Genomic DNA, 13,602 nt, shown 5'->3' on the forward strand with positions numbered 1-13,602 from the left:
GCGGGCGGGGGCCTGAAGCTGAGCCACGCACGCGACGCGGTGGCTGGCTCAGATCCACGGGAGGCCGCGAGAGTTGACCGAGTAACGGCAGGGAATCTCGCGCCGGGACGCTGGACTCGACGGGCCACCCAAGCGGGAATCGGCGGTGGCAGTTGAATTGCCCGGCACAGCACGCTGACCTGATTGCCGGCTGGACGGACCGCCGGCACGCACTCTCTTGCCCTGGGCTTCCACTCCATCATCCTCTATTCTGTACTACTACTAGCAGCTCTAGTACAAGATGCATGGTGGGTGGCCTGTTTATCTACTAGTATTTCCTTTTCCGTTTGTTTTTCTGCATGATCGGTTATGCCGAGGCCGTGCTGTCTGATGCGGGAGGCTAATTGTACTGTGTTTTGTGCACTTTGGGTACTGGCAGTACCATGTTCCTGAGCAGCTAGCATAATAGGATCTACTGTCTTGGCCTCATGGGACATGGCTGATTGCCCCGTAATCTGAATTACGTTTCAGCACACGATCGCTTCATTTATTGTGTTCGTCTTAGGCAATCACTGTGATTTGCTCGGCCACACGGGCGTGCTGTTCGGTTCTGGTTTCCTGCCCAACTGTACTGCTGTACACAATGATAGAATTAGCTGCAACTTGATTATGGGTTTAATTTGTCATCTCAACCGCATGTTGTGCCGTCCGCCCTGTCGCATCTACTCTGGTTGACATTTGTAACTGTGTATTCAGTTATTCGTTGGCTGCTTTGGGATAAATTTCTCAAACTTTTGCCCACTGCAAACAATTGCTCAAGAGTGAAGCTTATTCTTTCGTCTAGTTCATATTAGCATGATTATTTGTTCTACAAAGGCAGGCTTTTAACCTTTTCAGTCAAACATATGCATGAATTACTTGACACTGTTCTGCTCTGTACCTGACGTGTTTGGTGCATCTCTTTTCAGGTACAAGATGGCTCTCACCAGAATTGGTCTTGCTGGCCTCGCCGTCATGGGGCAGAACCTCGCCCTCAACATTGCAGAGAAAGGCTTCCCCATCTCTGTCTACAACAGGACCACCTCCAAGGTCGATGAGACTGTCCAGCGCGCCAAGCTAGAAGGAAACCTTCCTCTCTACGGTTTCCATGACCCTGCATCCTTCGTCAACTCCATTCAGAAGCCACGTGTCGTCATCATGCTTGTCAAGGCCGGCGCACCTGTTGACCAGACCATTGCGACGCTCGCAGCTCACCTGGAGCAGGGCGACTGCATCGTTGACGGAGGAAACGAGTGGTATGAGAACACGAAAAGGAGGGAGAAGGCGATGGAGGAGCGTGGGCTCCTCTACCTCGGGATGGGTGTTTCCGGAGGAGAGGAGGGTGCCCGCCATGGCCCCTCCATGATGCCTGGAGGCTCATTGGAGGCATAACAGTACATTGAAGACATTCTTCTCAAGGTGTCTGCTCAGATCCCTGACAGCGGCCCCTGTGTCACATACATTGGGAATGGTGGATCCGGAAACTTTGTCAAGATGGTTCACAATGGCATTGAGTACGGTGACATGCAGCTGATCGCTGAGGCGTATGACGTTCTCAAGTCGGTTGGCAAGCTTACAAACGGTGAGCTGCAGCAGGTTTTTGCCGAGTGGAACAAGGGTGAGCTCCTCAGTTTCTTGGTCGAGATCACTGCTGATATATTCAGCATCAAGGATGACCAGGGTGAAGGCTACTTGGTCGACAAGGTCCTGGACAAGACCGGGATGAAGGGAACCGGGAAGTGGACGGTGCAGCAGGCTGCTGAGCTCTCTGTGGCTGCTCCTACCATTGAGGCGTCCTTGGATTCCAGGTTCCTCAGCGGACTCAAGGATGAGCGTGTCGCGGCTTCCAAGATCTTCCAGGGCGACTACTCCAGTGGCGAAACTGTGGACAAGGCACAGCTGATCGAGGATGTGAGGAAAGCCCTCTATGCCTCCAAGATCTGCAGCTACGCCCAGGGCATGAACATCATCAAGGCCAAGAGCACGGAGAAGGGATGGGGCCTCAACCTCGGCGAGCTGGCCAGGATCTGGAAGGGCGGGTGCATCATCCGCGCCAGCTTCCTCGACCGCATCAAGAAGGCCTATGACAGGAACGGTGAGCTCGCCAACCTCCTGATCGACCCTGAGTTCGCGCAGGAGATCATGGACAGGCAAGCCGCATGGAGGAGGGTTGTCTGCCTCGCCATCAACAACGGGGTCAGCACCCCTGGCATGTCCACGAGTCTGGCCTACTTCGACTCCTACCGGAGGGACAGGCAATTTTTTCTGGTTCAGGTACTTTTTTCAAATTCGTGAACTTTTTAAAATTCCAGTTACTTTTTCCCTATTCGTGTAATTTTTCAAATTTGGAAAAAGTTCCTGGATTAAAAAAAAACACGAACTTGGAAAAAGCAGGCGGTTTCGAAAAAAAGTAAACGAACATGAAAAAAGTACACAGATCTGAAAAAATGTACGGGAATTTGAAAAGGTGTGTGGGTTTGAAAAAATTATGCAAACTTGTTAAAAGTACTCGAACTTGTAAAATTTACGTGAACTTGTAAAAACTATGAGAAATTTAAAAAACTGACGGATTTGAAAAAGTACACGAATGTGAAAAAAGTATGGGGCCTTGAAGAAAGTACGCGGATTTGAAAAAAAGTATGTAAATTTCAAAAAAGTTCACTGATTTAAAAAGAATATGTGAATTTGAGTCAGGACCGCTCAAAACCGGGGTGAGTTTGCAGTAAAACCGGTCAAAACCAAGACCAGGGGACGAACCTTGTCCGGTTTCAATAATTGGGTGTGTGAATTGTTCGGTTTCGTAGTTGGGGGCTAAATCTAGACTGCACCAAAAATCAAGGGGCAAAAGGTATACTTTTCTCTTTTGATAAAGCTTAAGTTTGAGGCGGTCTTTTGAAAATGTGTCGGGCCAAATAAGTTGAGCTCCCTAATGGGGCAGGAGTGGATTTTTATTCTCGATGACCAGTCTGGATTTTTATTCTCGATGACCAGTCTGGTGATAAAATTCCTTTTATCAATGAGCAAATGAGATGAAGCAAAGCTTTTGCCTCGTTTAGAAAATCTTGGTCTGTGGTGACATGCTTATCTTAGTACTAAGGATGATTATTTGTTAGTAACATTATGTATGCCAACGAGCCTCCCTCTCCTTGTGCTGTAAAAAGAAATTTTACCGTGTGAAAACTGATGGCTTTTGGGGACACGAAGAATGTGAGGCAGGTCGTGCGAGGAGACGCCCAAGTTGACCAGCTGGAGCAGGTCAGGCAGGTAGACAATGAGAAGCAATACGTCAGCGAACCTCTCGATATATATCATTGTTTGAACGTGTAGAGGTGATGTGTTGGTCCGTCACCACCGACGACTTCACAGGAGAAATTGATCCATTAGACGAACCAAACTTTGGGTAGGTACACACGATTATTAAAAGGTGCAACTCTAGAACAAATCAGGGAAGTGTTGCATTGAATAAAATACAGATGTTCAATCTGAGTGGAATGAAAAAGAAAAAACATAATGACAGTGTCATTAGCAGAAAATCCGAGAGAATTGATCCATCACAATAAAAGTAGTGGTTTTTTTTACTGATGACACCGCTTTTGAGGTGTTTTGCATTTCACTTGTTCAATCTGAATGAAGACCTAAAAATCCATGCCCGACTTATAAACCCAACCGGAGATAATAGTTAGAGCCGGTTTGTGTGCTGGACTAGGGGCTTGTATCGTGAGAAAAAGAGAAAAAAATGATGCGCGCGCGTGTGTGTGTGTTTGTATTTTTTTCATGTGACTAATCTGTAGGCGAATCCCAACATGCTCTATAGAAGCAAGTTTTTTCACATTCAGGTGAAATCGTCAAACGAGGTAGTATTACTTTACAAAATGCTTCCGCAAGTCCCAATCTCTTCTCCCTAGTTTAACCGGCACGTCACGTAGTGTCACTCGCTGAAAACCTTAAACTTATGGATTCTTTTTTTTTTAAGTTTAAGAATATGTTAAACTTATGGATTCTACCTAAACCACTCCCGCGGCATCTTCCACGACGTGCACTACATAAGCGTCACTGTCACTTGCACGTCCCAAGCGTTTTCCACCAACAGTGATCAGTCTCTCTTGTTGATTGATTAGCCTGATTGATAACAAAAGCTGCATCAGCATTTAGTATCATCTCTCACCCTTGTCGTGGCAAGTTGCGATCTAGGAGTAGATTGCATGGCTGGCAGTGGTACGGTTTACACGCATGGTTTGATTTGCCATGTTTACAGTACAGTTTGTCGAAAGTACAGTAATAATTTTTTGTAGCCCATGCCCCATCAACAATGCAAAGTGCTTACGTAGGTGCTTAGAAAAACAAGCCGATTTTTTCTTAAACACCGGAAAACATGCAACCGCTATTTCTATATACACTACTTAAAAAAAACAGTGTTATTTTTCGTGCTGGCAGAACACCATTCTACCTTCTACCATCCTTCATCTGCCCCTCCTCCCGTACATTCTCCTCACACGTAAAGAACCAACGGACAGGGCCGGGCCGGCCGGCCCTGGCATCCTAGAGGCCCTTGTGCGAGCTTCGTATAATGGGCCCTTATAATTGACTCAATTTTTCTTTCAGTAAAGGACGTAGCACCGTTTTTAGATTCAATTAATTGATTTACATGTTAGCTCCTTTTACTTTTCTCACAACTTGATGATAATTGCATTTTTGAAACATTCTTACAAAAAAAAGGAGAGAGCACCCGAGTTCTTGAATCTTGGTTTTGGAGTAAATTAGAAGAAATTCTACGCTCCATCTATCCAATAATCAAAGTTCATGCAACGACACAACCTGCTGAATTTACATGACTACAATTTGTGCAAAAAAAAGAGGAATCGAGTAGGTTAAACATCAGCAATGGTTCATCTCATGAATTTGACTATTATGTCAACTGATCATAACAGAAATAAGTAGACAAAGATCAAGGAATTATGATCTAAAAATTACCTGAATCAGCAAAGCCCTTTGTTGCTTCGCTTCAACAATGCCTGGACTTCACGTCTGCATCGCTTGCCCTCACACACTGACCACATCTAACTGACAATGGACGGCCATGCTGCTCTCGCGTTCTTCCCAGGGGCCCAGGACCAGAGTGTGTCGCCGGCTGGCCTCCATCCGTCGGGTTTCTTGGGGCTGTTTATATATATGAGAAAACAGTATAGTTTTCCCCCTCAAATCCACATTGATGGATCCATAACCCCCTGAACTCCAATACCATATAATTTACCCCTTTAAATTGTCAAGACCGGATAAATCAAGCCCCATAGTGGTTTTTTCTTTTCTTTTCTTTTCTTTTCTTTTGAGAATCATGAGCAGAGGCCAAATAGGACCCGCCTTCCCTCCGCCCCCGTCAGCGCTAGCTTTGGTTCCCACTCGCGTCAGAGACCGTAAACCTACCCACCCACCCACCCCCTTTTTTTTGATGGTAGTGCGGTGCGCGCTTGGGAGTTGGGAGCCGCCAGGCCCGGGCCCACCCGTCGGCCAACGCTATTCTTCTATTTAAGCAGGCGCGAGGGGGGTTGCAGAGGGGTAGGTGGTCGCTCTCGCATCGCCCTTGCTCTAGACCCACGCAGATCTCATCCAAGGCAGGCGCAGGTCAGGCAATTCCCCTCTCCCCCTCCCCCGAATCTCCTCCCCCATCGTTTGCTTCTTTGCTTGAGCCCCGCCCCCGCAGCCCGGTCCCGGTCCCGGTCGAGGTTTCCGGCGGGGCGGGCGGAAGATCCGAGGCGATACCGGCGAGGTGTAGCTAGTTCTAGGCAGATGGGTCCACGAGTTTCCTGGTTTACGCCTCAGATTAGATCCACGGGATGGGGTGGGACTTTGGGAGGGAGCAGTCCAGTTGACCAACTAGTGGCGTGGCAGGGAATCCGGCGGCGCTGATTGCGTCCCAAGTCTGCTCAAACACTAGATTAGATTGTACCACGAGCCAGCGCTAGTTGATTTCCTCGGCAGTTCGTGTGCCGGACGGACGTACAGCCAGCCAACACTAGTTGCCCTGCGCTTCTACCCGTATGTACCGTATGGCCAAGGTTGTGTGCCGTGGATCATCAGGTGTTGGTAGTGATAGCCGTGGTCGAGGATGCAAGACAGCCTGTTTACTCTCACGCCATAACTCTGATTCTTTCTTTTTTGTTATATATATATATATATATTTTGTATGGTCGATGATGCTGAAACCATGCCGTCTGATGCTGGATGGTAGCTGCGCTGTGTTTTGTGAATGTTGCTAGTGCTCCTGAGCAGCCCCGACTGCAGATTATGTTTCAGCATACTGTCGGTTTCTTGAGTCATCTTAAGCAACAATCCATGTGCGTCGCTCAATCACGCGGGCGGGTGCTGCTGTTCGATTCTGATCTTCTGCTGCCTCAACTATGTTGCTCTACACCATGATACAATTAGCTGCAAGTTGATTACGGATTTAATCTGTCATCTCAATCCCATGCCGTGCTGTCCGCCCTGTCGCATCTATCCTGAGGACATCGCGTCAATTCTGATTGACGTTGTAACCTCATATTCAGTTATTCACTGGTCGCTTTCTGGATTATTAATTTCCTTCAACTTTTGTTCGCTGCAAACAATTGTTCGGAATGAATCTTGTTCTTGCGTCTAGTTCATATGCATCATCATTTGTTCTGTAAAGCCAGACTTTTAACCTATCGAGTCAGATTTGCATAAATTACTTGACACTGTTCTCTTCTGTGCGTGACGTGTTTGCTGCATCTCTTTTCAGGTACAAGATGGCTCTCACCAGAATTGGTCTTGCCGGCCTCGCCGTCATGGGCCAGAACCTTGCCCTCAACATTGCAGAGAAAGGGTTCCCCATCTCTGTCTACAACAGGACCACCTCCAAGGTCGATGAGACTGTTCAGCGCGCCAAGCTAGAAGGAAACCTTCCTCTCTACGGTTTCCATGACCCTGCATCCTTCGTCAACTCCATTCAGAAACCACGTGTCGTCATCATGCTTGTCAAGGCCGGTGCTCCTGTTGACCAGACCATCGCAACGCTCGCAGCACACCTGGAGCAGGGCGACTGCATCGTTGATGGAGGAAACGAGTGGTACGAGAACACGGAAAGGAGGGAGAAGGCGATGGAGGAGCGTGGACTCCTCTACCTCGGGATGGGTGTTTCCGGAGGAGAGGAGGGTGCCCGCCATGGCCCCTCCATGATGCCTGGAGGCTCATTGGAGGCATACCAGTACATTGAAGACATTCTTCTCAAGGTGTCTGCTCAGGTCCCTGACAGCGGCCCGTGCGTCACATACATTGGGAAGGGTGGATCCGGAAACTTTGTCAAGATGGTTCACAATGGCATTGAGTACGGTGACATGCAACTCATTGCTGAGGCGTACGACGTTCTCAAGTCGGTTGGGAAGCTCACAAACGGTGAGCTGCAGCAGGTTTTCGCGGAGTGGAACAAGGGTGAACTCCTCAGTTTCTTGGTTGAGATCACTGCTGATATCTTCAGCATCAAGGATGACCAGGGTGAGGGCTACTTGGTCGACAAGGTCCTGGACAAGACCGGGATGAAGGGAACCGGGAAGTGGACAGTGCAGCAAGCTGCTGAGCTCTCTGTGGCTGCTCCTACCATTGAGGCGTCCTTGGATTCCAGGTTCCTCAGCGGGCTGAAGGATGAGCGTGTCGCGGCTTCCAAGATCTTCCAGGGTGACTACTCCAGTGGTGAAACTGTCGACAAGGCACAGCTGATCGAGGATGTGAGGAAGGCCCTCTACGCCTCCAAGATCTGCAGCTACGCCCAAGGCATGAACATCATCAAGGCCAAGAGCACGGAGAAGGGATGGGGCCTCAATCTCGGCGAGCTGGCCAGGATCTGGAAGGGCGGGTGCATCATCCGCGCCAGCTTCCTGGACCGCATCAAGAAGGCGTATGACAGGAACGGTGAGCTCGCCAACCTTCTCATCGACCCCGAGTTCGCGCAGGAGATCATGGACAGGCAAGCTGCATGGAGGAGGGTTGTCTGCCTCGCCATCAACAACGGCGTCAGCACCCCTGGCATGTCCGCGAGTCTGGCCTACTTCGACTCCTACCGGAGGGACAGGCTCCCTGCCAACCTCGTCCAGGCCCAGAGGGACTACTTCGGGGCGCACACCTACGAGAGGGTTGACATGCCCGGCTCCTTCCACACCGAGTGGTACAAGATTGCCAACTCAAAGATCTAAGATGCTGCTGCTGCTCTACCAAGAGACGGTCCATCAGGTTTCGTCTTTCCGGTATCCTTTGTTGCTGCCAGTCATGAGTCCTTTTCCTGTAGGGGAGGAACCGCCGTTTAATTTTTATTATTTGAGTAACGAGTCCTGTATTTATTTTCTACAAGGAGATCACATATTCTCTCCAGTCTCCGCTACTTCCATGTGATTGATCAACCCTGGAGGGAAGACATTGCCATTCTGAATTAGTTTGAATAAAATGTGTTTTTACCTACCTGTGTTTGATAGCCAGTGTTCCTGCTTTCTCAAGGCTGCTTTACTTGTTGCTTGTTTGTTGTGTCATATGATTCTCACAAAATTTTGTTGCTATCTCGTGTCTATGGTAGCATGTGACAGTCCTTTCCTTTTTGTTTGGAAGATAGGCCATGTTTGCCTACCCTGTTTATGGTTTTTTTGGGTACTGGATCAGGTATGGTACAGTTCTTGTGTTACATAGTTGAGTTGTGACACTGTCAAAAGAAAGTTCCAACTGTGAACATAAGTAATCATGAAAGGTGTGGTACTACTGGCCTCTATGTAGTTCAAAGATGAGTCAGTTTTGTCGGAAGTTTGTAAGAAATCAGCTCATTTCGATAAAATATTACATTGAGTTTCATCTGAGATCGACCCATTTATATTATGAGGCCCTGTTTGTTTGGGCTTTTGCTTCCGCTTTTGCAGCTTTGTCACTTTGACCAAAAAGCTATAAAAGCTCCTAAATAGGTGCTTCAAAAACCATAAAAGCTCCAAAAGCACCCATTTAGAAGCTTTTATAACTTTTTGGCCAAAATGAAAAAGCTGCAAAAGCAAAAGCTCAAACAAACAGGGCCTGAACCAATTAACATCCCTCATCCATTTATATTCTGAACCAACTTCCATCCCGCATCCTGTAGATGCTGGACTCAACTGTCTGTACTTGATTGCCAATCATCAGCGCTTAGTCTGACTAGGGAGTCTCCTGGTGCGTGTCGTGCAAAGACAGCTCTTCTTTGCAGTGCGTAAACCGAGTTTGCTACTCTGCTTCCGGTATTGTTTCCTACTACTCCCTCCGTCCGGGAAAAGTTGTCCGCGACTTAGTTCAACTCTAATTTTGCAAAAAACCTCTTCTACGTCGTAAACTGTTGCAAATCAGCCCCCCCTCAGCTTCTTCCTCCTTCCTCCGTCGCCCGATCCATCCACCAAGGAGCCCGACCCCGACTGCAGCTGCTCCTCCAAGGCGACCACCTCGACGGGCGCCTCCTCCTCGTCGCCCTCCTCGCCGGCGCAGGTTCCTCGTGCCTGCGGCAACCCCAGCCGCCGCTCCCCTCTCCCTGACTTCCGCAGGCAGGGCCACGCGGGTCTTCCCAGGTGGCGGGACCTGTTGCTGCCGCTGCCATCCGTCCGCCACCTGCCGCTGCCGTCGCCCGCCACCTACTGCTGCCGCTGCAGCCCGCCCGATCGAGTCCGCGCGGACCTGTTGCTGCTGTTGGCGACTGCATCTGCTGCTGATGTCGGCGACTGCATTGGCTGCAGGTACTTCCTGAACAATGGACTGATTGTGGCTGATTGATCTGAACCTGTGTCAACTGCAGTTTCAGTTACAGTGTGAATTGCATTATCAGCACACTTATGTAAGCATTGTACTTTGTGAAATCTTTGCTGTTCTTTGTGAAATCTTTGCTGTTCCATCAGAGTACTGTACCTGAAAATTAGTGAAGTTGATTTACACCAAGAGTACTCCAAAATTGTACTGTAAGGAGTTGCTCCTTGTGCTGCTGCTGCTCCTCCTGTTCCACCATCAATGGAGTTAAATGGATGTAAAATTGACAGTTCTTGATTAAAAAAGTGTATCAAGAGGCCACAAAAATTGTAAACTTCTCTGAAACATGAAAATTTTGGACTGATAATGAATCTGGCCATGTTTGAGGTGTTTTGACAACTGAATTTGGCCATGTTTTGACACTGAATTTAAATGATGTAATATGCATATTACAAGAAGTTTCATAAAACAAATAAAAGTGCTTGTGAGGACAAGCTGTGTTCAATCAACTTGATGTTCAGAACCTGTCATTTTCTATGTGCTTGCGAGGACAAGCTGTGTTGATCAGTGCTAGGATGCTAACACCACAAGAAAGCATGCATGCCATGTTCAGGCTTCTTTTTCTTAGTGCATATAGAAGTGGCAACTAATCACCACAAAATGGAGTGCATAGGTTCAGACTTGAAGCATGCATTTTCCATACATAGGTTCAGACTTGAAGCACGAAAATGTACTCCTGTAGGTTAGCAGGAAGAGCTTACAGATGTTCCATATGGCAAGGGTGACTTGACGCCATTACGAAAACCTCGCCGTACATCCACTCGGCGCCGCACAGCCTCCCTGAGAGCAGTGAGTGAGCGAGTGGCATCAGTTAGTGAGCTCAAAACCAGTTCAGTCAGTAGCAGTAGCAGGATGGAGCAGTAGAGTGAGTGTGACATCACTTGATGCACTAATTCAGTCAAAAGCAGAGTGAGAGAGGCAAATTCGGTAACCTGCAATGTCCTAGCCCAATCTATATAAAAAAGTGACATCAATTTGTGCAAATCCTAGCAAAATCTATATAAAAAAATTTGACAGCTTCAGAACATCCTAGCACAATCTTTTCATTATCTCTGAATTTCTAAATAGAGTCTACATACCGCAAAAATTTGAGAAAACTACTGAATTATTGTTGTTTAGTCATTGTTTCTACTGTAGTTTTCAGTATTTTGTACAAACTGAAAACTGATTGTGTTAGACTAGGAGTACTTGATTGTGTTAGACTAGGAGTACTTGCTTAATTCATCATGGTTTTCTTTTCACACTAGGAGTACGTGCTCAAATGAACAAGGAGTACTTTTAATTAATTTCAATTAGCTAGAATTATTTGAATTAGCTAGATTTATTCGAATTAATTTGGGATTATTTGAATTAGCTAGATTTATTTGAATGAATTTGGAATTATTTGAAAGCCTAAAAATCAAGCAGAGAGCAGAGCAGTGCAACCTCCTCTGAATGAAAATATCATGTCACTGGAAAGCCCTAAAAAGCAAGCAGGGAGCAGAGCAGTACAAGAGTTGATTGATGTTTCTTCTGTTGAAGTTACCATGTTTCTGTAAGGAATGGCCATCATGTTCCTCTAGTTACCAAAATGAACAAGGAGACTTTTAATCTCTCAGAAGTCATTGAAGCATCTTTTAATAATTTGTAAGGAACATACTTTTTGAAGGGAAGAAGATTGGTTTCATATAAAAGGTTTTCCTGAATAGACTTTTAAGCTCAGGCAGTAGCTCTAGGCAACACTATAATACATAATTTGGCAGGCCTCAAGTAAGAACTGTAGAACTATTTTGTCACCAAACTTAAATAAAATTTGGCTCCATATAAAATTTAAATAAAAGAGCACTTTGGCTCCACATGATAGGAGTATGTAGCTCCATATGATAGGAGTATGTAGTCCAAATAATCATCTTCTTAGTTGAAAGCCTTTAATTCACGTAGTCCTAAAATTTCTACACACAGATTGGACAAGCAATATTCCTAAAATTTCTGCAATTACAGTATATTCGATCAATGCAAATTAAGCACTCATGAAACAAGTCTATTTGGTCAATGCAACTATGTGGTGCTAGCGCCTTTTGTCTTTGTGGTTGGGCACAGTTTGGCACAATCTGGTCATCTGACCAAAATAAAAGGTGGGCAGATGTCTTGAGATGCTGTACCGTATTTTGAATTTCTTGAGATGCTGCAGATGGTAATGGTACATGCTCTTTTAATTACACCTGTATTTGAGGATCCAAACAGCTTTGCCTACGGTTTACACCAGGTCAAATGGTCAAAAAAATTCAGTTTGCTGTTCCATGTAAATATTCAGAGTAATTCACAATCTTTTCTAACATCATATTTTCTGAATATTCAGAGTAATTCAGTTTGCTGTTGGGATTACACTGGCATATGCACCTTGTTCGAAGACAAGATTTGCAAATTCGGTGAACATTCTAAGTCAAGACTGAACATTCAGTGTTAAGTGTTAACACAACACTGGCATATGCACCTTGTTCGAAGACATGATCAGTTTTTAGGAAAGACAAGATTTACTAATTCAGTTTTTAGGGAAGACAAGACTGAACATTTAAACTCTGGAAGCTGGCATTCAGCAAAGACTGAATATACAAATTCAGTTTTTAGGAAAGACAAGATTTACTAATTCGGTGAACACTCAGTCTGAACATTTCTGAATCTACACACACCTTGCTCGAAATTGATTTGCAGGGCATCCTGTTGGTTGTCTCCCTTCATCAACTTTGGGCTGGTCTTCTTCCTGGTGCACACGGTTCAAGCTGGCCCTACTGAACACAGCAATGCAAAGAGCATCAAGCAGTAATAGAGAGCAGAGAATGGAAACCCATGAAAGTGCAGAGTTTAAGCTCTATTCAGCAAATGAAAGTAGCAGTACGAGGCGCTAGGCTGGCTTAAGTAAACATTCGACCTCTCTTGACGAACTCAGGGGCTGGCTCGACGGTCTCGACGGGGGTGGGCAGGAGCGCGAGCCTCCGGCACGCTGCAGCGTCGCACACCTCCTCGAGCACCGTGATCAGCCGGCCCGTAGTGGAGGCGAGCGCGAGATGACGGCGTTGGCGTCGACGAGGGCCACGGCCAGGCCACTCGAGTTGGCGCAGCTGGACACGATTCGGCTCACCGCCTGCGCGGACGATTCCTTGGCCACCGTCTCTCGCCGCGTCGCGGTCGCGCCCCACGCCACGGGGGCTGGGGCGGGGGTGGGAAGGCCGCGTCGCAGCCCGTCGGGCCGAGGGCCGGCCATGCTTCTTCCATCAACGCTAGGAGGGAGGGGGTGGCCGCGAGCAGGAGACGCGGCGGGTGGAAGATGAAACAATTTTTTGGGTGAAAGAGGGAAGATTCGGGAGGCAGGCAAGGGAGGCAGGGGAAGGGAGCGGCGGAGGAGGCAGCTGCGGCGGCGGCGGAGGACGCGCGGCAGAGCAGGGGAGTAGCGCGAAGCAGGGGATCTCCGGCGTTCATGCGCCCGACACAGCGGCGGAGTGTCGACCGGAGAAGACGAGGAGTGCCGGTTGTGTCGGAAATTAGCTGAGGGTGTTTTTGTAAAATGATCACGGGGACAACTTTTCCCGGACGAAGGGAGTACTTTATTGGCACTATGGTGCATCTTGCAGGCATTTGACCGCACCTCACCCGCCTCTTCGCCGCCGCTGATATTTTGTAAGATTTGTGGCCATGAAACTGAAGATGGTCACCATGGCATTGTCATTGTTCGTTGCCCTCAGAGATCCAATGCGCAAAGTATGGGACTTACCTTGGGTTCGTAGGATCGGATTTGCTGTT

At 47.4% G+C, this 13,602-nt stretch overlaps 1 long non-coding RNA gene and 1 pseudogene across 3 annotated transcripts; one reads left to right on the forward strand and one right to left on the reverse strand.

Moving 5' to 3' along the window:
• The first annotated feature begins 947 nt into the window (after positions 1 to 947).
• On the forward strand, positions 948 to 8,483 carry LOC123150107 (6-phosphogluconate dehydrogenase, decarboxylating 1-like; annotated as a pseudogene). The gene is made up of 4 exons (XR_006474963.1): positions 948 to 2,292; positions 2,823 to 2,866; positions 6,773 to 7,099; positions 7,652 to 8,483. The product of XR_006474963.1 is annotated as a 6-phosphogluconate dehydrogenase, decarboxylating 1-like (transcript).
• Positions 8,484 to 9,017: 534 nt separating this feature from the next.
• Positions 9,018 to 13,187, reverse strand: LOC123150108 (uncharacterized). Of its 2 annotated transcripts, none has more exons than XR_006474965.1 (5): positions 12,734 to 13,187; positions 12,495 to 12,593; positions 10,527 to 10,605; positions 9,928 to 10,012; positions 9,018 to 9,811 (listed from the first exon to the last, which is right to left on the reverse strand). It is a non-coding gene; the product is annotated as an uncharacterized lncRNA (long non-coding RNA). The 2 variants fall into 2 exon arrangements; XR_006474964.1 differs by having other exon boundaries at positions 11,967 to 12,593.
• Positions 13,188 to 13,602: the final 415 nt, after the last annotated feature.

The sequence above is a fragment of the Triticum aestivum genome, chromosome 7A (assembly GCF_018294505.1).
Source record: "Triticum aestivum cultivar Chinese Spring chromosome 7A, IWGSC CS RefSeq v2.1, whole genome shotgun sequence".
NCBI lineage: Eukaryota > Viridiplantae > Streptophyta > Magnoliopsida > Poales > Poaceae > Triticum > Triticum aestivum.